We start from the raw sequence: 24,919 nt of genomic DNA, 5'->3' as shown, positions 1-24,919 counted from the left end.
ATATATATATCATTCTATTATTCTCTCCATCAAACCGTCCATCCATTAATCTATTAAATTACCCATCCATCCATCCATCCATCCATTTATCTATTGATCTATTCATTCATCTATTCATTTAGTTATTGATCCATCCATCTATTTATCTATCCATCCATCAGAAAATAATTAATCCATTTAGTCTGAATTGACAAACTGCAAACTTTAGAAATAATATTGACCTGATAATTTCTTTTTAAAAACTTTAAAATGTTTTTATTTCAGCCAAACTATGAGAAGAAGAAAAAAGAAGAAAGATTTTGCCCAGAATAAAAATACAATATTTTAGGAAATACTGTTAACATGTCCTTGCTCTGTTAATCAGCACTTGTCAAGTATTTGAAAATAATACAAATTTCACAGGAGGGTGAATAATTCAGGGAACTTCAGGAATACAGATAGTTTGACTGCTGATGAATAAATAAGAGCCGGTTATTCCAGGCTCTTTGGACATGACTGCTGAAGAGAACAAACACAAACAAAAGAAGAAGAAGAGAAAAAAGAAAGAAATAAAAAAGTGATTTTAATAATTCTGACTTCATCTAAACTTGGTTTGACTGCTGATGAATGAATCTTAGCTGGTTATTCTGCACTCTGGACCCTAAAAAAAGAAGAGAAAAAATAAGAAAGAAAAAAGCTCCAGGAAATTAATCTGAAAGTCCTTCCCTTGTGTCTCGCGATTAATCATCTGATGTTATCACTGGAGCGTAGCGTGGTCCTCTGAACATCGTCGGCTCATTCAGACCGTCCTGGAGAAAGAAAAAAAAACTGATCGATGTCATCTGGAGAAAAGAAGATCTTGGAGAGCGGACCGTTCGTCTTGTGGGAGACGGTTATTTAACACCGTTCACTGCTCAAAACATCAGATACGCCGCGTGTTCAGTGGTCAGTCTGAAAACGCTCAGTCTTAAAAGACATGAAAATAAAAGATAAAAATTGTAAAAAAAGTAAAAACAAATAAATAAAAAAGGAGATGATGATGATGCTAGACGAAAAGGAACAAATAAAAAGAAAACAAAAATTCATCAAAAAACTTAAAATAATAATAATTATAAAACAATGCAAAAACAAATAAACAATATATAGTAAATAATAACAAAATTAATGACTTATTTAAATGATTTATTAATTTAAAATATAATTAAAACAATAACTTTAATATTAATAATAATATTAATAATAATTTAATAAATAACATATAAATAAAATTATAATAACAAATATGCGAAAATTATTATTTCAAAATAAAAATATATTAATTAATGACAAATATAATAATAATAACAATACTAATAAAACAATGTAAAATATATAATTTATTTATTATTATTATTATTAATGAAATAAATGACTAATTTAAATTATTTATTAAAAAAATATATAATTAAAACAATAACTTCAATAATAATAATAATACTATAATAAATAAAATAGTATTAAATTTAATTATAAGAATAAAATAAAAATGTATTAATTAATAACAAATATAATAATAATGATAATAATAATAATAATATTAAAAATAATAATAATAATAATAACAATAATACAAAAGATTTAACAATAAATAATACAATAAAATAGTATAATTATATTTAAAAAATACTAAATAATAACAGTAATAACAATGAGAACAATAACAGTAATGATAATAATAATTTAATAATAAATTAATAAATATTTAAACAATACTAACAATATTACTAAAATAGATTAATAACAAATATAAAAGTAATAATAATAATAATAATAATAATAATAATAATAGTTATAAAATTATTAATAATTTTACAGTAAATACAATTATGAAAAATATAATAACAACAACACAATTATAAATAAATAGATAATTAACTAGATAAGAATAAAAATAATATTAATAATATTAATAATAATAATAATAATAAATATTAAAAGTAGTAGTTTAGAAACTACTACTACTACTACTACTTTCTTTTCTTTTTTTCATACACATTCATTCACTTGCACTATAGCCAACTTGGTTAATCAATCAAAGTTCCCCTTTATCGCATGTGTTTGGACTGAGGGGGAAACTGAAGCACCCGGATGAACCCACGCCAACACGGGGAGAACATGCAAACTCCACACAGAAACACCAACTGACCCAGCCGGGACTTGAACCAGTGACCTTCTTGGTGTGAGGCGATCGTGCTAACCATTGTTGCCCTTAATAATAACAATAATAATAATAAAAACAAATTGCATGATTATTTTATAACTGATCTACTGCTCTTAAACCTGATAATATTTGCAGTAATGGACACAGAGCCGACTTCATCTTCCACTGTGCACAAATGCTGAGATCATCCATGTACAGATGAATAAATGACATTTCATAGCAGCTTTTACACGAGTGAATCAGGATCAGTGCAATAAAGAAATAACATTCTAAATCTTTTGATCGTGAATCAGGCTTTGAATCCGAGTCAAAAGTTCTGAAGGAAGTACGGAACACGGAAGACATGAAGAACGTGTTCCACTGTTACTAAGCAACCTGCACAAAGCGATCGGCGCGTTACTATTTTAGTGATCTCATCATTGCAGGTAATCAAAGAACGTCTGATTTACACACGCTTCAATTCAGAGCAATAAATAGTGTCAGAGCTGGCATGAAAGTCATTAAGCTAAGAAATCTGTTTGAAGGTTAAAAACTCCTGTGAATGCTTTGAAATGTGCATTTTTTTATACAATATCTATGTTTCCATTCAAAGATGAGACTTAAGAGCAAAACTGCAATATTGCATTAAATACGTGCAAATAAAGCAAGTAGTCAAAGTAGTCAAAGAGAACAAAATGTTCACTTCCTGATTAACTGGCGTCAAATATCAAAAGTAAAACTGAATGTGTTGTCTTCGGAGAAGCTGCGTGAGTCTTTTCTTCATTTAATAATAATAATAATGCCGACATGCAATGAATGCGTGGTAGAGTTCGAAGATGTAGAGCACAGACACTCTTAATTCCAACCCAGGCTCATTCTGAAAACGTAGCTCTATATACATTTTTGGAGAGCGCCAAATATGTTGCAGCAGCTACGTCTATTTGCAGTTTTCGCAAAATAGATCTCAATTTTTCAGATCTCAAATTTCTCTTGCGAGTGCCACTCGCACCTGCTGTTATCTCATAAATCCATCAGAGGTCGCTGTGTCCACTTTTTCAGATCTCAAATTTCTTTAGAAAGTGCCCTTCATGCCTGCTGTTCTTGCGTAAAATCACCAGAGGGCGCTGTGTATGCTTTTTCAAAACTCAAATTTCTCCAGCGAGTGCCATTCGTGCCTGCTGTTCTCATCTAAATCCACCAGCGGCAGCTGTGCACGCTTTTTCAGATCTCACATTTCTCTCGCGAGTGCTAGTCACACCTACTGTTCTCACGTAAATCCAGCAGAGGCCGCTGTGTACACTTATTCAGATCTCAAAATTCTATAGAAAGTACCATTCATGCCTGCTGTTCTTGCGTAAATCCACGAGAGGGTGCTGTGTACGCTTTTTTAAAACTCTCTCGCGAGTGCCTTTCGTGCCTGCTGTTCTCATCTAAATCCACCAGAGGGCTCTGTACGCTTTTTCAGATCTCAGATTTCTCTCGCGAGTGCCATTCATGCCTGCTGCTCTCACATAAATCCACCAGAGGGCGCAGTGTACATTTTTCAGATCTCAAATTTGTCTCGCGAGTGCCGGTGGGGCATGTCAGACACTAAGGCAGGGGTGTACACACTCAGTCCTGGAGGGCCGGTGTCCTGAAGAGTTTAGCTCCAACCCTAATCAAACACACCTGAACAAGCTAATCAAGCTCTTATTAGGTATACTAGAAATTCCAGGCAGGTGGGTTGAAGCAAGTTGGAGGTAATTGAGCAGGACACCGGCCCTCTAGAACCAACTTTGGATTTTAAAGTTGTGACTGTTTTGCAGACACTCGATTATAGATATCCTTAAAACAAACAGACTGAAACTAACATCAAACTATTTTAATTTTAATGTCACAAAAGCTTAAAACTTGGGCTGCAAGAACAAAAACCAAAGGCTCAACCTAAAAAGTTTAAGGCTGCCATTAAATATCTCGCCCTAATGATTTAAGTGTTCCCTTAACCGCTGCTATAAAGTCTTTAGTAACCATTTTCCACTTAACAAATGTAAAGGACCAAAACAGCTCCCTTAAATGAGCAAATGACACTCAAAATGCAAACATTCTCAGTCAAATATCAATGTTTTAAATAAAAGACTTGCAGAATTGCAAAACCAAACAAACAAAAAACAAGACAGATCAATAAATACAGAAAGACACGATGCGCACGCAACTCTCGGGGCTGCATGTGAGTCTTCATTTATAGATGAAAAACATGTGAGGATCTAATGAGGATCTTCAGTTCAGCCATTATGATGAAGAGTTTGGGTCATGTCATGTCATTCGGGACACCCCTGGGCTCGGTATGAGGTCCCTCTCAGCATTCAGAGCCTGATATATCAGCACTTAATTGGCTGATCTACACTGAAAGACATTAAAGAGCTGCGAGATTTACTGAAAGTGCAGTTTATATTGGTCTAATCAATACCTCTCAGTTTGACCTTGTGTGTGTAAATAACATTTCTGATTTAAGATATTAATATGTTGTATTTTTAATTCAGTCTTGAGATGCAGAATTGATTAGATTCAGACAGTTTTCTTCTTGTTACTGTTACTATTATATTAATGCATTACAGAGTAAAGTTTATAGTTTAAAAAATAACCTTGCAACAGATTTTGGGGTACTTCAACATTTATTGACCAACACACACTCATTTTAAATATGCACCCCTGTATACATTTCTGGAGAACGCCCAATATATCCCAGTGGCTGTTTTTTTTGCAGTTTTTGTTTTCATGAATCCACCAGAGGGCGTTGTGTACACTTTTTAGATCTCAAATTTCTCTCGCGGGTGCCATTCGTGCCTGCTGTCCTCACGCAAATCGAGTGCCTAATTTTCGATATCCTGGAACAGATCGGAGTAACAAATCAGGCATGTTACCTGAGGATGTAGAGGTGTTGCACACAAAACTAGAGCGCAGGGGAAGGGTGCTGTTGTGGGTGGGGGTATATGGGTTGTCGCAGAGGTAAGTGAAGAGGGTTGGGGAGTCGCGGAAGAAAGGGAAAGTGAACAGAGGACAGGGGAGGAGACGGGCGAGGAGGGGGGTTGGTAAAATGAGGTGCTGGATCAGATTTCAGAGCTGACGGATCCGGATACAGAGTGTTCTGACACAAGTTAAGCCCTGCGTAAATCTACCAGAGGCCCCTGCGGATTGACTGACCAACCCTCTTCCTTCCCTAAATCCAACCAATAGTGTTTTCAAAAGCACAGATTGACCCACCCAGCTCCCTCACTAAACCCAACCAATAGTGTTTTCAAAAGCACAGATCGACCCACCCAGCTCCTTCCCTAAACCCAGCCAATAGTGTTTTCAAAAGCACAGATTGACTCACCCAGCTCGCTCCCCAAACCCAACCATTAGTGTTTTCAAAAGCACAGATTGACTCACCCAGCTCCTTCCCTAAACCCACCCAATAGTGTTTTCAAAAGCACAGACTGACCCATGCAGCTCCTACACTAAACCCAAACAATAGAGTTTTCAAAAGCACTGATTAACTCACGCAGCTCGCTCCCCAAACCCATCCAATAGTGTTTTCAAAAGCACAGATTGACTCACCCAGCTCCTTCCCTAAACCAAACCAATAGTGTTTTCAAAAGCACAGATTGACTCACCCAGCTCCTTCCCAAAACCAAACCAATAGTGTTTTCAAAAGCACAGATTGACCCACCCCCTTCCCTAAACCCAACCAATAGTGTTTTCAAAAGCACTGATTAACTCACCCAGCTCCCTCCCCAAACCCAACCGATAGTGTTTTCAAAAGCACGAATTGACTCACCCAGTTCCTTCCCTAAACCCAACCAATAGTGTTTTCAAAAGCACAGATTCACCCACCCAGCTAAACCCATCCAATAGTGTTTTCAAAAGCACAGATTGACTCACCCAGCTCCTTCCCAAAACCAAACCAATAGTGTTTTCAAAAGCACAGATTCACCCACCCAGCTAAACCCAACCAATAGTGTTTTCAAAAGCACAGATTGACCCACCCAGCTCCTTCCCTAAACCCAACCAATAGTGTTTTCAAAAAGCAACACAGAAAAATAAAAGCCCTCGTTTGATTTTTAACACGTTCTCCATTTTCCATTGACGCTTGCAGCGAGCCACTGGACAAACTGGTGACTGTGGTAAAGCCGTCCATAAGGAGGTAAGCGGTCAGCTGGTAGCGTGGAAAGGAATGGTGTCATACCGCCGCTCTGTATCGTTTCAGCGATACATACCTCTGGCTACATAATTAGTCCTCTCCAGAAACGCATACAGGGCTACGTTTTCAGAATAAGCCTGTGTTGTTGTTTACAGTAGTTCACTTAAACATGTTAAGTTTATCTTGATTTATTGTTTTTTTATCTGAATTTTAGTCGAGGTTTTGTTTGTTTTAAGTTAATTTAATTTGATTTAATTTAAATACAGGGCCCTGCAATTCAAACACAATTAAATATAACACTATTCATTAACCAAGGATGTATTACACTGTTGTATAACTATAATAATAGAATATTCTAATAATATATAAGGGCGGCACAGTGGCGCAGTGGGTGGTGTTGTTGCCTCACAGCAAGAAAGTCGCTGATTCGCGTCCTGGCTGGGTCAGTTGGTGTTCTGTGTGGAGTTTGCATGTTCTCCCCATGTTGACGTGGGTTTCCTCCGGGTGCTCTGGTTTCCCCCACAGTCCAAACACATGCGCTATAGGGGAACTGATCAACTACATTGGCTGTAGTGTATGTGAATGAGTGTGTATGGGTGTTTTCCAGCACTGGGTCGCAGCTGGAAGGGCATCCACTGTGTAAAAACATATGCTGGAATAGTTGGTGGTTCATTCCGCTGTGGAGACCCCTGAATAAAGGGTCTGAGCTGAAGGAAAATGAACTGAACTAACACACTAAGTGGAACCAAATTAAACCTTTGCAGTAGCAGATGCAAAAGTTCACAAACTCCCCACTTCTGAGTGAGTGTGTGTGTGTGTGTGTGTTGTACTGTACTCTGTCTTGTGCAGATGATTGGAGGCTCCTCTGTAAGGCCTGCAGGGCAAGAGCCAATTAAAATCCTCCAGCCTCGATCCACTAATCCGCAGCCTGTGTGTGTTGAGATCTGTGAAACTCCACAAAGGCACATTGTGTCTGGCGGTCGGCAGCCGGGCTGAATAATGAATGATTGAGATGTGTGCATGAATATTCTGACGCACTAAATACCTCTTGTAAATGACGACGTTGGATATCTCTCCGAAAACCGTTCTTGCATATAAACTGGGATTGTGGGACGTACAATAGAGAAGAGGGAAATAAAAGGGGGCTCATGAAACTTTTTCACACTTAATTTGAGTGTTTCTGTTTTAATTTCAGTGTGTGTGTGTGTGTGTGTGTGTGTGTGTGTGTGTGTGTGTGTGTGTGAATGGCTTTGAATGCTAGTTTCTAAAATACAGCTATTGTGGCTACTGTAACTATACTTCACACAGTTGTTGAAGTGTTTCTCCCTCTGGATTTTGCGTCTGACTGACAGGATTGCATGGCAGAGATGTTAAAAAGATGAAGATGAAGGTATTTCATCCTGAAACAACCTGCGGTGAGCTATGCGTGCTACGAGTCTATAATAATAATGATGATAATGACTGGATTTATACAAGGATGCAAGGGATATGCCATCTTAAAATGCACTTATCAAATCAGCAAGGACGATTCATTCATTCATTTTCCTTCAGCTCGGTCCCTTTATTCATCAGAGGAATGAACCGCCAACTATTCTAGCATATATTTTACACAGCGGATGCCCTTCCAGCTGCAACCCAGTACTGGAAAACACCCATACACACTTTTTCACACACGGCAAATGTAGTTAATCAGTTCCTCTATAGCGCATGTGTTTGGACTGTGAGGGAAACCAGAGCACACGGAGGAAACCCACGCCAACACGGGGAGAACATGCAAACTCCACACAGAAACACCAACTGAGCAAGCTGAGGCTTGAACCGGCGACCATCTTGCTGTGAAGTGACAGTGCTACACTGAGCCACTCTGCCGCGCAAGAAGATTCCAGTTTTGTATGTCATAAAAGGATCATGTTTTATTTAAATATGCTGGATTGCTTTCGTATTACTTGCAAAGTTATTCACACATTTTTCAAATGGATGTGAAGCTTCACAGAACTCAGTTCATAAGTTCAGGCAAATGAACACAAACCAATCAATACTTTTCATACAGTAAAAATCAAACAAACAAGAGGCCAAAAAACTAATGCATGAAAAAAAAAAAACATGTTTTAATTGCACATCTTTTCATTAATTCTGACCTCTACTGTATACGCAGTTCTTCAGTTAGTGAGTTTGAAGCTTCATTAATCCCCTTGGGGAAATTCATTCTGACACATAGTACAGCACTTCACATAGAATGATACACGTGAGTAAATACTCACAACAATCAATAATAATCATTTGAATATACTTATATATTACATTAATTATGTGTTGTTGTTCTTAGGGATGCACCGACATGGATTTTTTGGCCGATACGATAACCGATAATTCTTCAGACTTGGAGGCCGATAGCCGATATATAAAGGCCGATAATTATAAATAATTCAAAATGTTATATTTTTATACAACAAACTTCATAAAAGCTGAAACTCCGCTCTTTTGAACTGAATTGTCTATACTCAAAGCAAAAAAAGCTATGATTTCAAAACTGCAAGGTGATTATAGACCTATATTCACAATTTCACACAAATCTGCATGCAAAAAAACACTCTTCATAGCAAATGAACAAGCAAATTGACTGTTGCATAAAATTAAAAAGGTTAAATAACAAAATGGGATTTAATCAACAAGCAAGTTAAATATATTGTAAACAAAATGAAAATGAAAGAGCTAAGGACTAAAACCAGCTCAAATGTTCTTGAATAAAACGTGTTACAGTGATGCACATGTGTACAAATACATCATGTCCGAAAAAGCCTTTTTCAGAGGTGTTTTGACAGTTCAGAGCCACCGTACAAGTGATAAGCTAGATACTGAATGTATTATTTTTAAAAATGCGACATAAATTCATCGTATTCGGCGTTTTAGATTATTTTGAACACATGTAGCATCAACGCTTCTGTGTTTGTTCCTGCTGTCGCGGGGAAAATGATCGATGAAAAGTTTATGATAAACCGCTGTGAGGGCGCAGATTTGCCCTCGGATTTTGAAACCTGATCATTGAGCTCAGATGACTTTATGACAAACACAGAGCAGAATAAAAAGACAGAACATGTGGCCCGTATGCTGGTTTCAGTGACCGGTGCACCTAGGTCTTCCCTGTTGATCTGTGAAGGCTCAAGGCTGTCAGATTTATGTGTGTACGCGCACTCGTTATAATCATTATGAATATTCCGATCAAACTGAATACAATCTTACATCAACAACACATGGGAAGCAACACGTTGATAATAACAAATAATCATATTAGATTAAAAACCTTCCGTAAAGTTTTTGTTTAGCGCGTCACGTGTGCAGGTCAGTTTGGTGTATGTGTATGTGTGTGTGTGTGTGAAGCGAAGAGGGAGAGACAGAAAAGAGGAGCGCTTTTTTCACAATGAGACCAAGGTACACGGGTCCTCGTTCATTCACCGGCTGCAACTGTAAGGATTAACCCCGAAACCAATATTATTCGGCCCTTGAGTAATAAGTAAATCTCCCTGCTATCACTAAAACAACAAAGAGACAGAGCAGGAAAGGCTTTCATGTGTAATATTTTTTCCTTTTTCGGGGGTGTGGTGCAATGCTAGCCCTTTAAATCTTAAAGCGAAAGACGATGACGTCACGGACCCGTCAGTTTAATAACTATAGTTTAAAACACTTAAGTATTTACTGTAATCACTCTAGTGCTGTTTCATGTGGGAATACTCATAAAAACTTATAAAATAGAGTTACAACAATACAAATTGTTTTCTAAGAGGAGTAAAAGCAGCGCACCAGGACACACAACTGAGTTAAAGGTCCAGAAGTGGTGTTTGTGTGCTGTAAACACGAGGCGCTCTCCATTATTTGTGTGGTTTATAAACCCACAAACATGACATTCAAAGGTCTGCAGTAAACGCTGGTGTTTCTGCACAGCGCTTTGCTTGTGTTCGTGTTCCCACCCGTTTGACCCACAAAGCGCTCTGATCTCGGTCCAAGAGGAGCCTGAAGCGAAACCATCGGCCGGCGATTTGAGTCTCACGGGACAGACGACGGAAAATCAGCTCTCTTTAGTCCACAGCATGCTATCGATTACTAAAGAGGAGCTACTATGCAGAAATCACTTCTATAAGGGGGTGAACATTAATTAGGTGTGTTATTTATGATCAGACTTGATTAAGGAAACACTTTGATTGACAAACGTGTCATCAGAGGAGGATAGCCCCGCCCACTAGTGCCCATCTCTCCATCTCATTAGCATAAACAGCAGCCCTGAGTGAGAAGCAGCCGTCTGTCTGTAACCCACCTATAAAGTTGAAAAAGGGGAAAATTATCTACTGGGTCTGAGCTTTCCAAATTATATATGAAATTACAACACAATTTACTTGGAATCTCGGGTTCGGGATATCTCAACTTAACGACACAATATATTAATGAATGGTGTGGCCAAATTTTACATATTACTCATAATATAATCTCCAACTGCTCAAATAAAAATAAATACCCATACACAAGAACATACTTTTGAGTTTGCTGTGTTGCAATTTTCTGTTCAGTATCTGGTATTCAGAACAAACAAAATTAAATAAATAAAATACAGTATGTTCACAGCCCTTTTTGAAAAAAAAAAAAAAATTATACAGAAGTAAGAAAATACAGTTTCAACTGTCTAAACGTCCCAATTTCAATATATATATATATATATATATATATATATATATATATACACACACACACACACACACACACACACACACACACATTTATATATATAAAAAAATATATATATGAAAACTTCAAAGTCTTGAATGTAATGTAAAAGGTAGTTCAATAAATGTGAATCAGTGTATGTGTTCATTCGAAAATCCTCGACGATTGAGTGATGACATGCGTCCATCCAAATTGGCAGGAATCCTCACGGAGTGAATGCAACGAGCCGCTCCCCTTGCCTGCACGAGTCCAATGCGGCCGCGTCGCGATAGAACAGTCCAGTGTCAGTAAGCTAATGCAGCAAAACAATTCGGGACATGAATTTTATGCAGAATTGGCAGGATGGATTAAGTTAGAAGACAGCCAAAACATGTCTTTCCTGTCTTCACCACAAGCTGGCGTGCAAGTGACGTCAGTCACCCTTGACCTCAATTCCGGTTTTTAGAAATTAACTTCTAAATGTAAAATTATACATCTATAATTTATTTTACATGGCCAAATGTTGTGCATTAGGTTAGGTAAGAAAATAAAACATAAATACATATATTCTGACAAATAATAATAATAAAAAAAATTACGAAACTCTTAATTACATGTCAAAATAAAACAATATTTAATACTCAAGAATTTGAGTGGGTTACATGTCCATTAGCCATTAGAGTGTTTGAGCTGCTGAAGATAATAGCCCCATTCACACAGTGATACCGGTAAATATCTGGAAAATTTCCGGAACGACTTTACCGGTAAGTTCAAAAAAGCGCTGTTCACACAGGCGAGGACGTTACGTAATTTTTCCTGGAAAAGAGCATTCACACGTCCACTCCAAAATACATGTACATTCTGACATCATTAACCAGAAATGAGCTCCAACAAATGATCTCACTTGAAAACGTAAGTATTTTACATTTTGTCAGTTTAGTGGCTAATTCGTACGAATTCGTACAAGTTCAGTCGTACGAAATTGCACAATTTTAAAAAGTAGGCGTGGCACCTAACCCCAACCGTCATTGGGGGATGAGCAAATCGTAGTAAATGGTACGAATTAGATCGTACGAATTCATACGATTTAGCCACTAAATGAAAGTTACGAATTGCAGCGAGATTGTGTTGGCTCGAAATTTGTAAACATTTGACTACATTTCAGCCTCTGTGGATGATCAGTATTGTGAACAACTTCGATGAAAACATATAGAGAAACACTTTCGCATGTCGAGATGTACATGACACGGGCACACGCAAAGCTTGAAGGTAAACAAACGACGGCTCATCATAAGCATCTTATTGATAATTATTTACACGGTTGGCATTACGATGAACACATAAACGTGATCTGACTAACTTCTAGCAGCTAAATGTGTCTGGAAAATTTTTTAAAGGCTTTTATTCTCGTAAACCGTGCGAACGTGAATGCGTCTGACTGTTCTGATTGGCTAAAGTAGACGTCTCACGTCAGCACGTTCTAGACATGCACGCGCTCTTTCCGGCAATCTACCTTCTGCATTCACACAGCGCAGCATTCCGGCAAATTACCGCTAATGTTACAACTTCTCTTTCCGGAAAATAGCCAGAACGAAATTACCGGTATTTTCAAAAAGGACCTGTTCACACATACAACCTTTCTGGAAAATTGCTGGTAATTTTCCGGAAAGATCTGTATGTGTGAAAGGGGCTAATGTCAGCGTAGACTAAGAGGATTATAGACGACTATGCAAATGCAGTTACGTTTGGATTTGACGCATTATTTAAAATATGTGGCTATGAAATGGTTATAAACTTATTATTTAATTATTTACTTACTTACTTATTTATTTATTTATTTTTAGGTGGGGCCAAAATTTTGGCAGGGCAAGTAAAAATCAGGCCAGTAATCCCTATAGCATCCCTGAAATGTATTTTAATGCCTTTTACAGTCCCCTGATGGATTGCCAAAGACACCGTCACATTAAAAACAACACAGATCAGGCACAATTCAGCTACTTCACGATTTAGTAATGTTGAGAATGGGAACAGATGGCCTCAGAAAAGGCAGATAATCGATTGACAACCTCAGAGTTCACAGCAGTTAAAGAAAACCCATTTCCCTATGATGAAAATGAAGGAGTTTTTACTTTGGGAAAGCAACTGTTGCACTCTTTAACCTGCTCGGCGTAGCATCTGTTTCCATGGCGACTCCTGGAGTCGGTCATCCACTGGCGATGTCTTTATATAGAGTTAACTTAGAGTCATTTAGATTCCTTCCCAGTCATTTCAATAGGAACATGTGTCCCGTTGAGCGCATGAGTTAACTCTGGCTTACCTACATGTGAGTTTAATTAAACACTCATGGCAGCATGGTGGCTCAGTGGTTAGCACTGTGGCCTCACAGCATGAAGGACGCTGGTTTGAGTCTCGGCTGGTTCAGTTGGCATTTCTGTGTGGAGTTTGCATGTTGGCGTGGGTTTCCTCTGGGTGCGCAGTTTCCCCCACAGTCTAAACATATATATATAGGGGAGCGGATGAACTTAATTGGCTGTTGTATATGAGTTTAATAAAAATATTTGCTCTAATATAGGTCAAATAAATGTTGCTGTTGTTAAAATAAATGCTGAAAGGCAAAAATAATTGAAGGTTGTTTTTCTTATGTCTCTTTTAAAGTGTTGCATAGTTGAATGTTAAATGGGCCCATTCCTTGTTCAGAAAAATGTATTAATTGCAGAACAAAATAGCTATTAATGTTAGCATATTACTTACTGTATGAAATTGACCAGTAATAGTGTTTTAATTGGCCTTAGACTTTTGTTAAAATTTGTATTGTTATCAGATATATACAATAAATAAAATAAAATAAGTAAATGCAAATAAAGTAAAATTAAATAATATTAAACAAATGAAAGAATAGATTAATTAATCAATTAATAGTTAATTAATTAAATAAACACATTTAAATAAAATTAAATAGTAAAATTAAATTAAATAAAAAAAATAAAAGGAATGAATACATTAATTATTCAATCAATTAATTATTTAAATAAATAAATAAGTTTTAATTAAATTAAAAATTTAATAAAAAAGTAAAATAAAACAAGCAAATTAAAATAAAAAAGTAAAATTAAATTAGATAAAAAATAAAAGGAATGAATAAATAATTTACAATTAAATAAAATTAAAAAGTAAAATAAAAATAAATAAAAGAAAAAAAATGAATACATTAATTAATTAATTATCTAATCAACTGATTAATCATTTAAATAAATAAATTAATACATTTTAATAAAATAAATTTAATTCAAATAAAAATATAGAAAAGTGAAATTAAACAAAAAAATGAATGATTGCATTAATTATTTAATTAATAAAACAATAATTTAAACAAATATTTTTTTAATAAAATATAATAAAAAATGTGTTAATGTCAAATTAAATAAAAATAAATAAATAAAAAAAGAATGAATACATAAATTAATCAATGGCAAAATTAATTAATCAAATAATTATTTAAATAAATACATTTAAATAAAACAAATGTAAATAAAATAAACAAATCAATGAATGCATTATTTAATAAGTGAATCAATTATTTATTTTTTTTAAAATAAATACATTTAAATAAAAAAATACAAATAAACTAAAAAGTTTGTGTACCTCTTATAGGAAGAATTGTGTAAACTGACTTGCAATTTACAGCAAGTTTTCTCAACCAGCCTTGCTGCCTAACATATAAATCAGACATTAAACAGAACGTGTGCAATATGCATGTATGATACATTCAGAATCTGAAAGAAACTTAAAGAAAACAACAACAAAAAAGATGGTATTTAACTTATAAACAGAACCAGCATGTCATTTATGGAAAGAGATGGAGAAGAAGAGCAGCAGATTTCCCACATCTCAACACATTTACAGCTTTCTAGATGAAGAGCAGCCAAACAGATGATGAATTCACTGAGGTCAGCAGACAAAATGAACACTTATGACTTTTTTAGTGGTCCAGGGTCACATATGAAGTGAAATGAGAGATCGGCTGTAACTCAATAAAGAAAACCTCATATACAGCAATAGAGACGCTCACCGTGCATCGTCCAACTCTTTTCATCTCCAGAAAATTGATCAGGTTTGGGGTGGGGATGACAAGCAGATCAACTTACAGGTTTGCTATTGTTTTGGGCTCGGCGGAAAAGTATTTGTAAAACACAGTCACATCTCGCCGACTCCATAAAGCTCTCACGAAAATAATTGAATCCACGACAACACTGACCTTTCGTATTCCATTCATTTTAGATTTCACTTCGGAGAAATTGGACCTTCACTTCTGGAGGGCTCTCAGACTGAACTCTCCGTCGTGTTCAGACAACAATACTTTCTATCAAACTCTGCTTTTTGCCTTCGGTAAACACACACACACACGAACACACACACACATATCATGTGCTGATGAGTAATATGGTATTAAAGTAATGGTCCACAGCTGCAGCAGATAATGACGGGTGATTGTTCGGGATACACTTGCAAAATAAGACGCATAATTTTCAGTGAACTTTAGAAATATCGAGCTCCTTTCTTTTGGAAATAAAAGCAGACGCGTCAGCCACAGGTGAACAGCTTTCATTAAGATCTCAAGCATGGGTTTTATCTTCCTGACACTTTTAAATAAGCGTATCGTCTCTGAAACATCAGCTACTTTCATAGTTTTTTGAGAGGCAGCAGGGATTTAATGCTACTGAAGGATTTTTGGATGAAACAGATATGAGTGGATGACAAGCGCACTATAATAAATACAGATACATGATTTTCACTCACTGCTGATGGAGTTAAATACTAAGATGATAGGAAATTATTACAAAAAATTATCATTTAGTTTAGCACTGTGGCCTCACAGCAGGAAGGTCGCTGGTTTGAGTCTCGGCTGGGCCAGTTTCCGTGTGGAGTTTGCATGTTACCCTTGTGTTGGCGTGGGTTTCCTCCGGGTGATCCGGTTTCTCCCACAGTCCAAACACATGCGCTATAGGGGAACTGATCAACTAAATTGAACGTAGTGTATGAGTGTGTGTATGAATGAGAGTGTATGGGTGTTTCCCAGTGCTGTAGATAAAATAAAACACACATAAAAATATAAATTAAATAAATTAATAAATGAATAAATGAATGAATGAATAAATGAATGAATAAATGAATGAATAAAAAACAAAGAAAGAAATAAAGAAATAAAAAATAAATGAATAAATTAATCAATTAATTAATGAAGAAAAATTAAGGATTGAATAAGTGAGGGAATAAATGAATGAATGAATGAATGAATAAATAAATAAATAAATGAAAAAAATAATGAATAAATAAGTGAATAAATGAATGAATTAATAAATGAATGAATGAATAAGTGAATAAATGAATGAATGAACGAATAAATAAATGAATAAATAAATGAACGAACGAATAAATGAATGAATAAATCATTAAACGAATAAATAAATAAATTAATTAATTAATTAATGGATAAATAAATGAATAAATAATTAATGAATGATTAAATATATGAATAAATAAGTAAATGACTAACTGAATAAATAAATGAATGAATAAGTAAATGAATAATTAAATGAATGAATAAATGAATAAATAAATGAATAAATAAGTTAATTAATTAACATATAAATAAATGAACGGATAAATAAACAAATAAATAAAGGAATAAATAAATGAAAAAATAATGAATGAATAAGTGAATAAATGAATGAATGAATAAATAAAATAATAAATAAATGAATAGATGAATAAATAAACAAATAAATGAATAAATAAATTAATAATTAAATATATGAATGAATAAGTAAATAAATAAACAATGTATGAATAAATAAATAAATAAATAAATAAATAATCAAATATATGAATAAATTAATAAATTAAATAAATAATAAATGAATGAATTAATAAATAAACAAACAAATAAATGGATGAATGAATAAGAGAATAAATAATAATAAATGAATAAATAAGTGAATAAATAAATAAATAAATAAATAAATAAATAAATAAATAAATTAATTAATTAATAAGTGAATAAATTAATGAGTGAATGAATAAATGAACAAATAAACATGACATTTTGAAGTAGTGTGTCTGAAATATTATTTTCATGTTTAATATTGTCCAATATTCCTCTAATAATAATAATTTTGTAATAAAAAAGTCTTAATATGAATTTATTGATTAAGTAATTATAATCTGAAGAGGATTCTAAAGCAGCAGGTTTTGGTGCACTCTCTCAGCACTGCATTGATCATTGCTCCATCAGCTCTTCAGTATAGTCATGAAATAATCACAGTGGTCTGGTCTTTAGCAGCACAATATATGTTTGTTTTCAATATAACAGAGACAAATCGATGCTGGCCGACATTACGCACTGAAGATATTGTGTTTTACTGTATAAGTCTGACCTCTCACACACACACACACGCACACACACACACACAGATCAGTGCTGACGTGATCTGAACATTTAGCTGTATTTCTCATCCTCCTCTGTGTTATTTATTGTGAGTGAAGCGAAGGCCGGGTCCACATTAATCGAAAACACTTGAGAAATCACAAACAGAGCAGATCCGGCCTGACAATAGAGGATTGCCTATCGATCTCACACACACACACACACACACACACACACACACACACACACACACACACACACACACACACACACACACACACACACACAGACACACACACACACACACACACACACACACACACACACACACACACACACACACACACACACACACGTCTCATTCTCTGCCCAAAACTGAAGAGATCCAATCAGACGACAAGCTTGCGGGATCTACAGCCACTGTCTGACCTTCACTGACCTCTGAAACCAGTGCAGAACATCTACAATTGACACTGTTCACATAAAATTGACCCAACAGTCGGGTTTGTCCATGCGCTGGCCTAATTTTTAATGAAATTAAGTGTTCACTTTAAAAACGTTAAAAATGGATGCCTTTCCAGCTGCAACCAATCACTGGGAAACACCAATACACTCTCATTCCACACATACACACACACACACTACGGCCAATGTAGTTGATCAGTTCCCCTATAGCGCATGTGTTTGGACTGCAACCGGCACCCGGAGGAAGCCCACGCCAACACGAGGAGAACATGCAAACTCCACTCAAAACACCAACTGACTCAGCCGAGGCTCAAACCAGTGACCTTCTTGCTGTGAGGCGATTGTGCTACCCACTGCACCACCGTGGCGCTGGTTAAATCACATGTAAGATGATATTGTGCATCATATTTATATTGTGCATAGGTCGGTGCATTTAATTGAGCAGTGCACTGAAACACCAGCTCAGCATTAATTATTGCCGGATGTATTGAAGGAGCTCTGCATGCACAGACACTAATTGTTTGTTTTTCACTCAATGAAGGGAAAAAAAACCAAGCTCAGCCCTCCTGCGACTTCAGACGAGACGCTGAATCCATACTGTAATATCACAGAAATGCTTAAACGCTTACGGCACAATTTGCAGTCACAATGAAAGATCAGAGCTCAGAAAGTCCAATGAAGCTCTCAGACTGTACATCTGGGCCGATCCCACAACCAAATGCCATATTACAACTGGAAAACATGCGGCAAGGAAACCTGAAATGTGATTCTCAGACGAGTTTAACTGTTTATTGATTTAAAAAGCCCCCCAAAAAACACACCGCTCAGGGATTTTACTTAATCTCGATTTGATTTATGATGTAAATCAGAGCCAGAAAGAGAAACAGACAGAAATGTGACGTGCAAAGTGAAGCATAGTCAACTATGGTTTGGTAAAAGTATATAGTATATAATATATTGACCTTATTCTCAAATGCGGAAGTGCGCCTGTTTTCGCGATTGTCCTAGAACTTCCGTTTCAGTCGCCTATGGGAGAAATGACAAGGAATAATAAACGGCAAAAAACGGTCAAACTACTTGCTCTACAAACAAATGTTTGCATGACTATATAGACCAAGTAGAATAATACAACATGGAAATATCAGTTTGCAACATCAAACAACGAAACGAGCAGTTTTTAATGTCTAAAAATGAATGGAAGTGAATGAGACCGGAAGTCTTGTGCCAAAAAGATTCAAATGGCAGCGCCTGCTCGTCTGCGGAGAATAAGGTCAATAGTTAAAGTCAGAATTATTAGCCCCCTTTTGATTTTTTCTTCTTTTTTTTTAATATTTCCCAAATAATGTTTAACAGATTCAGGAAATTTTCACAGTATGTCTGATAATATTTTTTTCTTCTGGAGAAAGTCTTATTTGTTTTATTTCGGCTAGAATAAAAGCAGTTTTAAATTTTTTTTAAGACATTTTTGGGACAAAATTATTAGCCTCTTTAAGCTAACTTTTTTTTTCGACATTGTACACAGCAAACCACTGTTATACAATAACTTGCCTAATTACCCTAACCTGCCTAGTTACCCTAATTAACCTAGTGAAGCCTTTAAATGTCACTTTAAGCTGTACAGAAGTGTCTTGAAGAATGTCTAGTAAAATATTATTTGCAGTCAGCATGGCAAAGAGAAAATAAATTTAAAACTATAATGCTTAGAAATGTGCTGAAAAAATCTTCCTTCCTTTAAACAGAATTTGGGGAAAAAAATAAACAGGGGAGCTAATAATTCTGACTTCAGCTCTGTATATATATATATATATATATATATATATATATATATATATATATATATATATATATATATATATATATATATATATATATACACACAGCTTGATGTTTAGCATTTCTTTATTTTTGTTTCTCAGAACTTAATTTTGCCTTTGCAGCTTCTTGAGATGTGAATGTTATAATATTTGTATGAATATTTTATATTTCAGCACATGATTTTTGTTTGCAAACTTTGTTATTATGTTGCAGGAATATAGGGCCCTGGATTGACTCCATAATGGCTGGTTCAGATCTGTCATTGTTTCAATGAACTGCTTAAAAGAAACCAGGTTTTTTATGCTACACTGTAATGTTATCATCTGCGATGACATAATGACAATCCCCCCACATGTACAACACATCAAAAATATATAGTCAACCATCGTGTTGCTACCCAAATGAAGCATGATTCTCTTACTATGTAAATCTATTTAAATTTCAATACGATATGACGTTATGAAATAAACTTACGCTTAAATCCTCTTTAAGCCCGCGCTGTGGATTAATCAGTTGTCCATGTTAGGTTGAGAGAGCGCTCTGTCCGGACTGTTTGGTTCGGTTCTCCACCTGCTGAATCACGCGTGCGCAGTGTCATCAGTTCACCACAAAATGATCTCAGTGCGCTGCTCTAGTAACCCAAGAACTCTGGGAATCTGTTTAATCCGAGTCAGAGGGGGTATCAGATGTTTCAAGTGTTTAGTGGAGACGCGAACCGTTTCAAATGATTCAGTTCCATTAGGTGAACTGGTTCAACCGATTCACTTAGAAGATCCAGGAATCACTATTTCGAGCCTTTGTTTTGTTTTTGTTTTCCATAAATTAATTGCATGTGGATCCGCCTTATACCTGGATCATCATTACAGAAACTGTGCTGGATCGTGCCAATAAACAAATCTAGCTAATATTATTATTATTATTATTATTATTATTATTATTAATATTATTATAATAAAATAAATAAATAAATAAATAAATACCACTACCACTACTACAAATAATAATAATAATAATAATAATAATAATAATAATAATATAAAATAAATAAATAATATCAAAAATAATAATAAAGGCACAAATATGATAACAATACTAAGTAACTAACTAAATAATAAAAACAATAATAATAATAATATAATATTAATATAATAATGATATTAATAATAATTACATTTATAATTATAATTATTATTAAATAAATAAATAAATACTACTACCACTACTACAACTAATAATAATATTAAATAAATAACTAATAATAATAATAATAAATGCACAACGATAATAATAATATTAATAATAATAATAATAATAATAATAATAACAATAATAATAAATAGTTGTGCATTATATTAATCATTGTTGAATTGTTATTGTTGAGTTGCATTAAAATTTGCCTTTTTAGGAGAGGTGTCTGGATGCAGAATTGGTGCAGTGCAATCTGAGCTGCATCCAATGCTTTTTAAATGCGCTCACCTAACCCCACCCCTCACAATACATCACTAGCTCCATTTGAGTGCATTGTGTCTGACATTGCATCGCTGAGTTATGCAATCTCAGCTTGCATCATAAAGGCTGCATCCCGATACTATTGCTTTTTAGGGTCCTCTTCAGATAATTCCCCCAATGTCAATCCATTCACATTAAGAGCTTAATTTTTTTAACACAATTATTTTTAGAAGATTATTGAAGCATATTAAATATGAAGTCTTTTTTTCAGTTCTATCACTGTGACGAGTAAAACATGCAGTCTTTATCTGTGTATTATTCTTTACCATATTACTATTCTGTGAATGAACAATGGTCTCTCATTGTCTTCTTTAAGCTCTTGTTTCTCAGCTGAGAGTGTGTAACTCAAGATCCACACAGGATTTGTTTTGTTTAATGACTGTAAAAAAATAAATGCATTAAATGAGTTTTGCTCCAACTCCTTATTTCTCCAGCTTAGCTGTTTGTCTCCATCTAAGCTCTGTGATTTACTCTCCTTTGTGTTTCTTAACCCGGGGGGATTCAGAAGAACAGCTTCTTCCTGGCCATTGCACAACTCTTGTCGTCAATTTGAAATTAAAACAATTATCCAAACAAAAAACTATATCATGTGAGAAAGAGAGTTGGCTTTGTATTATTCCCTGAGGATTCCTGTTGCTCAAACTGAAAATAACAGTGACACGGTGATTCATTTATTCATTCAGTAAATTTTCTTCGGCTTGTGCATGTGTTTGGACTGTGATGGAGACCAGAGCACCCGGAGGAAACCCACACCAACACGGGGAGAACATGCAAACTCCACACAGACGCAGCTGGGACTCGAACCAGCAACCTTCTTGCTGTGAGGCCACAGTGCTAACCACTGAGCACTGTGATTTAATGGGCTTTAATTAGAGTAAAAATCTCTCAATTAGTAAATGTTTGTGTGTGCGCAAGTTTATTTATTTGTTTACTGGTCAAATATTTTCTTTCTTTTTTATTATGTCTTATTTTTTAGCTATTTATGTATGTATATTTGTAGTTAGATATAGTTCAACATCATAAAAACTATGTTTAATGCTGATGTTGTCACTTTTTTCACTTGTGTCTGTAAATTTTAGTTAAATTACCGCCTCTTTTCTTAAAATGAGCTAAAAATCTCCATTTGAGCTGTACTTACATTTAACAAACATTAAACTTGTATCATACATAATGTGTAAATACAATAACCATTACATTTTTTATGTTACATAGACATTTTATTTAAATATATGTGAATACTGAATAAAAAACCCCCCAAAAAAAATAAAATAAAGAAATAAAGAACAATGTATATATATATATATATAAATTAATCAATTAATTATTAATTTAATAGAGCATAAGCAATTTCTGCATATGCAAATTAGATCATATTTAATAAAATGATGCCTCATTTGCATATATAAATATAACATTTTAGGAAAAAAATATACCAAAAGTTTGCAATACTTAGTCAACTAAGAAAGTATGGGGAAGTATGGTAAAATGTTTTATTTTTTGTTTGTGTGTTTGTTTATTTTTTATTAATTATTTTAACATTTTACTATTATTGTTATTATTATTAAATAGAATTTTAGCATTATTATTATTATTATTACTATTATTTTTTTATTTACTTATATATTTTTACATATTTTACATTTTTTATATATTTTAATTTTTTTACAATTTATATTATTTATAATAATTTATTATTAATTTTGTTTTATTATTATTAATATATTTTTATTTATTAATTTTTTCAGATATTAAAATTGTTATATTATTTATTTATTTTATTTTATTTATTTAATTTTTCTCAATTGTCTTTTATTTTGTTTAGTTTTATTTTTATTTCATTACTCAATTCACCTGCTGTGGTTTGGTTAAAATCCAATGCTATGTGAGATGCGATTTGGCCAAGCTGATGTTCTGCAGGTCTGTACATTCAGAATCTGTCAGAAACACATGCGCTATAGGGGGATTGATGACCTAAATTGGCCGTACTGTATGTGTGTGAATAAGTGTGTATGGGTGTTTCCCAGTACTGGGTTGCAGCTGGAAGGTCATACCCTGTGTAAAACATATGCCGGAATAGTTGGTGGTTCATTCCACTGTGGCGACCCCTGATGAATTAGGAGCTAAGTCGAGGTTAAATGAATGAAGTCAATACTGTGGAAGTCAAGGGCTGTTTGTTTTTCCAGCACTCTTCAGTATATCTTCATTTCTGCAAAAATAAACTCAATCAGGTTTGGAGGATGATGAAATGAGGACAAAATTAGCATTTTTGGGGGTGAAGTGTGTATTTAAAGCTAGAAATACAGAGACACCGGCCACAGGTTTATCTTTATATCAACAAAGAGAGAGAAAAACACATGATTCAGTGAGGATTTCTGGTTTTGTGTGATGAATTTCCTCATGCATGTCATGTTTTGTAATGTTTCTGTGGTTTGAGGCTGTTTTTGAAGGGGGGTGCAGGATTCGTCTCAGTGTTTTCTTCACCGTTTAATAATGATGAAAGTGCACCGAGCTGCTTTTTCATTAAGAAAACAGACACGGGAGTAAAACTGAATGTTTACATGGAGTTAATGGCAATTCAAATTGTGTCTGTGCTAAAGAAATAAGCCAGTTGGTCTTTTTGCCAATTTTACTCTTATCAAAGAGGCTTGAGGTGGAAAATCTCTTCTTAATAATGGGAAACTGCATGCATGTAATTACAACATGCTGAAGAAATGCACATTTGATTTGTTTATTTATTTATTCCACATCAACTGTTCAGTATGAGGTAATCAAGAGGACACGGAACTCTTTTGACTGTTAATGTTTTTTACATTAATATTAATAATATAAATGGAATACATTTAACGTACAATTAAAGGCAAAATTATTCACCCTCCAGCAAATTGAGTTATTTTTTCCTATTATATATACATGCTGTTTTACTATCATACTTATTACTATTATTATTATTATTATTTTTATTATTATTATTATTATTGCTGTTTTATTATTATTATTTTATTTTTTCATTTATTATTATTATTATTATTATTATTATTATTATTATTATTATTATTATTAATGATGCTTTATTATGATTGTTATTATTATTGCTGTTTTATTATTATTATTATTAATGATGCTTTATTATGATTGTTATTATTATTATTATTATTATTGCTGTTTTATTATTATTGCTGCTTTATAATGATTATTATTATTATGAATATTGCTGTTTTATTATTATTATCATTATTATTGCTTTATTGTGATTATTAATATTATCAATCTTAATATTATTATTTTTATTATTATTATTATTGCTTTATTATTATTCTTATTCTTATTATTAGTATTATTGCTTTATTATGATTATTAATATTATTATTATTGCTGCTTTATTATGATTAATATTATATTATTATTATTTATTATTATTATTGCTGTTTTATTATTATTATTATTATTATTATTGCTGTTTTATTATTTTTTAATTTCTATTATTGCTGCTTTATTAAGATTAATAATATTATTATTTTCATTATTATTGCTGTTTTCTTTTTATTACTGTTATTATTATTATTATTATTGCTATTTATTATTGTTATTATTGTTATTATTATTATTATTATTATTATTAAATTTTTTTTTTATCATTATTATTATTACTGCTGTTTCATTATGATTTTTTAATTAATATTGATGTTTTATATAATAA

The 24,919-nt window shown here is 33.8% G+C and overlaps 1 long non-coding RNA gene across 1 annotated transcript; it reads right to left on the bottom strand.

The window, feature by feature from the left end:
• Window positions 1-228: 228 nt before the first annotated feature.
• LOC147844561 (uncharacterized) lies at window positions 229-20,327 on the bottom strand. The gene is made up of 2 exons (XR_015492205.1): window positions 20,188-20,327; window positions 229-788 (listed from the first exon to the last, which is right to left on the bottom strand). It is a non-coding gene; the product is annotated as an uncharacterized LOC147844561 (long non-coding RNA).
• Between the last annotated feature and the right edge of the window lie 4,592 nt (window positions 20,328-24,919).

Source organism: Danio rerio, chromosome 5, assembly GCF_052040795.2.
Source record: "Danio rerio strain M-AB ecotype USA chromosome 5, GRCz13ab, whole genome shotgun sequence".
Taxonomy (NCBI): Eukaryota; Metazoa; Chordata; class Actinopteri; order Cypriniformes; family Danionidae; genus Danio; species Danio rerio.
The sequence above is the reverse complement of the archived record's forward strand: the minus strand, read 5'-3'. Positions and strand labels throughout refer to the sequence as shown.